This window comes from Quercus suber, unplaced genomic scaffold (assembly GCF_002906115.3).
Source record: "Quercus suber isolate HL8 unplaced genomic scaffold, Cork oak 2.0 scaffold_3A:, whole genome shotgun sequence".
Taxonomy (NCBI): Eukaryota; Viridiplantae; Streptophyta; class Magnoliopsida; order Fagales; family Fagaceae; genus Quercus; species Quercus suber.
This window is the reverse complement of record NW_027071808.1, coordinates 120,225-125,210: the sequence shown is the minus strand read 5'-3', so window position 1 is coordinate 125,210 and position 4,986 is coordinate 120,225.

The window sequence follows — 4,986 nt, the reverse complement described above, 5'->3', positions numbered from 1 at the left end:
TCCATTTAAGGGTTACTTGATGATGGTTCAGAGACCCACCAATGTATTTTTAGAGTATGGGTCCAAGAACTAGTACTGTTTTTCAGAAAGGTTTTACTCATCAGTAAGAGATACTTTCGGTTTGCTCTATGAGGATTATTATCCTCGGCTCTCTTTCAACTGGTCTCTCTCTTTCTTTTTCTTTTTCCTTTCCTTTTTCTTTCCTTTTTTCTGCCTCCTCCTCCTTTTTCTGTTTTCTTCATTCTTATGTTATATACTCCCTTCTCCCCCGTTTCCATCGTACACGTGTAGTTCTTATCCTGGGAACTCCTTTCTGTCCCATCCAGTACCTACCGGAACCTTCAGCTTAGTGGCCATAAAGCTGCTTAGCTACTGTTCAGGTATCACCTCCACATTAATGCGGCCAGACTGTTAGCTAGAAAGCATTTAATGTGGAGGTGATGGCCTCAAAAAGATATTTGCTAGCTTCCCCGACGCCTCCTAAGCTATATCCGATTTCCAGTTCAGATACAACTTGGTGGGGTCTTTCCGCTAGCACGAAGATTACCTTGACCTCGGACTTTGTTGTCCTCGGACGTATGTCATGCCGCGGTATATAATATCTACTCGTTTCTTCCATACCACCCATTTGATAAGAATAAAGCTTTTTAGGCTGTCCTCGGATTACTACGTGTTCTCGGATTGGGCCTTTGGGCCCCGAGCCTATTTCTGAGGATTACTATACCTTTTTTATCTAACAGGCCCCACAGTTACATATCTATTTATGATCTTACATCTTTCATTAATCTATATATATATATATATTGACCAATTATTTAATTTTTCTTTTCCAATGGATCGATTTTCTTTTCTGATGGAGATGTCTATTGTCTATAATATATAGATCTTGTTCATTTATTGATGAAAAGCTCCATGATTTTACCTTTGTCATTTGATAGGTCTCTTCCTTTTCTTTCTTACTATAGTATTTTCAATCCCTTTCCTTCCTCATCGCTCATTAGTTCGAAACTTATGGTTTGTTTGGAAGTTTAGAAAGGGAGGAGAGTAGAGGGGAGTAGAGGGAAGGGGAGTAGTGGGGAGGAGAATAGAGGAGAATGATTCACCTCCACCTTATTTGGATGTTTTTAAAATTAGTAAGGGGGAAAGGATTAATTAGCCCTTCCCCTTGTGTAATTTTGTTAATATAATAAGGGTAAATTAGGTAATTTACTTGGTCAATAGTTTATGTACTCTACTCCCCCTCCAAATCTCTCCAATTTGGGGGAATTAATGGCCTGTTTGGATGTTTAAAAAAGGAGGGGGAGTAGAGTAGAGGGAGGGAGAGTAATCTAATTACCTTATTTGGAAGTTTTTTAAGGAAGGAGGGGGAGGGGTTTAGAGGGGTTTGGAGGGGTTTCAACTCTCTCTAACTCCCTATTTTTAATTCCCCCAAATTGGAGAGATTTGGAGGGAGAGTAGAGTACATAAACTATTGACCAAGTAAATTACCAAATTTAGCCTTATTATATTAACAAAATTACACAAGGGAAAGGGCTAATTACTCCATTCCTCCTTACTAATTTTAAAAACATCCAAATAAGGTGGAGGGGAATCATTTTCCTCTACTCTCCTCCCCACTACTCCCCTCCCCTCTACTCCCCTCTACTCTCCTCCCTTTCTAAACTTCCAAACAAGCCATAAAATTGGGGGGCTAGAGGGAGTCCAAACCCCTCCAAACTCCTCCAAACCCCTTCCCCTCATCCTTTAAAAAACTTCCAAATAAGGTAATTGCATTACTCTCCCTCCCTCTACTCTACTCCCCCTCATTTTTTAAACATCCAAACATGCCATTAAGCTTAAACTATAAAAATACTTCTTTGGGATTGGGAAGCCCTAAAAATCAACCGAATGACTAGCAATTTTTCTAATGCAAATTGTATTTCAAATTGGGAACTTAATATTTATATTCATCTGCGTATGCATCTTGCCTTTTGATTTTGGGGGATATTATAAAATAAGGTTTTTCAAGTTAAGTATGTTAGTGCGGCAATTAACTTAATTGGTAAAGTCTCCATAAGTTGAAATTATTCTATTAAATCTGTAAAATAAAATAAAATAAAAAGTGTGTTATTCCATGCTACTAAAGTTCTAAGAGTACAGCCAAACCACATCACTTGCAGTATGATTATTCAATAATATGTAATGTCTAAAGCACAATTAACCAAAGAATAAAGTTATGGAAATGGTAATTTTACAACAATTTCACAACAAAACTTATTAGAAGATAAGTTGTTAATAGTTCGCAAAAAGTGATGTAATTGATGACTTAGATGAGAACTGATAACAACTTACTGTCTAAGTTTTGTTGTAAAAAATATAGTGCCCATAGCAATACTCAGCAGCCAAAATTTCTTAGGAATTGTTGCACCGCTTGCATTAGGTCTTCTACCTAAGCATATTACCATCTTTTTTGCAATCATATCACAGTCCTAATAATATGAAGATTGAAAGAAAAGTTTGGAAAGAACCATCTGTAAAATAATTTTGTTCTAATCACTTATTTAAATATTATGATTAATTTAGTCCATAATTGAGATTCGAGATATAACTTGTGGGGCCTGTTACCTAAAAAAGGTATAGTAGCCCTCAGAATTGGGCTCAGGGCCCAAAGGCCCGATCCGAGAACACGCAGTTGTCCGAGGACAGCCTAAAGAAGTTTTATTCACGTCAAATAGGTGATATGAAAGGTATAAACAGGTGTTATATACAGTGGTATAGCACACGTCCGAGGACGCCAAAGTCCGAGGTGAAGGTAACCTTCGTACTAACTGAAAGATTCTGCCAGGTTGTAGCTGAATTGGAAGTTGGATATAGCTTAAAGAGGCGTCGGAGAAGGTAGAAAATATCTTCTAAAGTCTATCACCTCTTCATTAAATGCTGTCCACCTAACACTCTGGCCGCATTAATGTGGAGGTGATACCTGAATAGTAACTAAGCAGCTTTATGACCACTAAGCTGAAAGTTCCGGTAGGGACTAGATGGGACAGAAAGGAGCCCCCAGGATAAGAACTACACGTGTACAAAGGAAACAAAAAAAGAAACGAAGTATATAATGTAGAAATGAAGAAAACAGGGGGGACTTCTGACCAGAAAAGAAAAAGGAAAAAGAGAGAGAGAAGAACAGACCAATTGAAAGAGGGCCGAGGAGAGTTTTTCCTCATAGAGTGAATCAATAGTATCCCTTATTACTTGATGAGTAGAACCCTTCCTGAAAAACAGTACTAGTTCTTGAGCCCATACTCTATAAATTTATTGTTTGGGCTTATTGGGCTGAAAACCCAACACTCAATTCAAATTGGGTCCTTACATAACTAATGGGAACAGAAGAAGAAGAAGAAGAAGAGACTGGTTGAATGGACATGGAACAAGTGAGAGGATGTAGACTGGATTATTTATTTTTTTATTTATATTATTAGATTTTTTTTGAACTGTATATTATTAGATTATTAAGTAAATGACATGCAATTTGTAACTTTTGGTTCCCCAAATGTTTCACTCCTAAATCCCTAATTATTTAAACCCATTTAATTTCTGCCTCATCAGCTGCTGAAACAGCGTGCTTCTTTACCATTTTTATTATTTTATTTTTATTAACCATGAAAGATATATAGGACAAGAAATATTAATTGTATAAATAATGCTTAATGCATAGTCAATAATTACGTACACATATGCAAGTGCACATACGCATGGTCAAAGTCGTTAAAGTGCAAAGACAAATGCAGTCATGAACACAATTATATATGTCAAAATTATATGAAATGTCACATTCTTAATATTTTTACAATAATTTTCCAACAAATTCTAAGTGGATAGTTTTTATTGATTCTAATCTGAGTCCACCATTACAATTACTTTTATATTCACTAGCAACATTCAATTATAACTTATCAAAGTGGGTTGTGTTTTAAAATTTGTATCACGTGTGGTGCTTGTGTGGTGAAGTTGGCAATTTAGTGGCGCTTATGTCATGCAGTTAAACATGTGGCACATGTATGTGTGACTCGTGTGATAAAAAGCAAATGATGATATTTTATTTTGTTAAAATTAGATTAGATGTATTAGATGATAATCTATAGAAGTTATTCTTTTTTATACAAAAATAACTATATAAACTTTTTTTTTTTGAAGGGTTATGAATAGTTTGAAAAGTCATTATGTTTAGAAGCGTGTCAATTCAAATGAAGAGTTATAGCCGTTGGAAAAATATATGAAAATTTCTCAAAGTAATTAGCAAAATTATATAATGCAATTCAAAAGATATATCCGTATAGTATATTAAAACCAAAATTGAAAGAATTAGGAACTTATTGAGTCGAGGCATGAAATCAAATCACTTATCCTTGAGTAGTGATTTTGGCCCCGGCCACTAGGAAAACATTTTGTTGAAAATGGCTTAGGTGATTGCTCTCCTAAATATAACTACAACACAGTTTCCTTTTGTGCACTCACAAATAGAGTTTCAAACTTGTCTTATTGGTTGTCCAAATAAATTTACAGTAGTATATTTTTAGGTATAGGAATGAGGACCCGCTTACGAAATTCCTTGTAACTAGCCCCATTTTAAAAATGAAGACAAAATGATACAAAGGAAAGAGCATGACATGCATTGCTGCATCCTCAAGCCCTTTAAAGGATCTATTTAAGTTTGGAAGCATATTTTGGAAAGAATGGAACAATAAAGCTAGGGACACAAGAAAATTTCACAACATTTTCAAATTAGTCTACCACCTCACACATTCTATAATTAATTTTTTTTATTGGCTCATATGTGAGGTGACATGCTAATTTGGGAATGTTATGATTTTTTTTTTCCCCTTAAAATGGTATAAAACTCTTTAGAAAAGAAAATAAATGTTTATCTTGAAAATGAAAATTAAGGATTGAAAATGAGATGAATTTGTTATATTGACATTTGGTAATATTGTTCTAGTAACATTGTTTGTA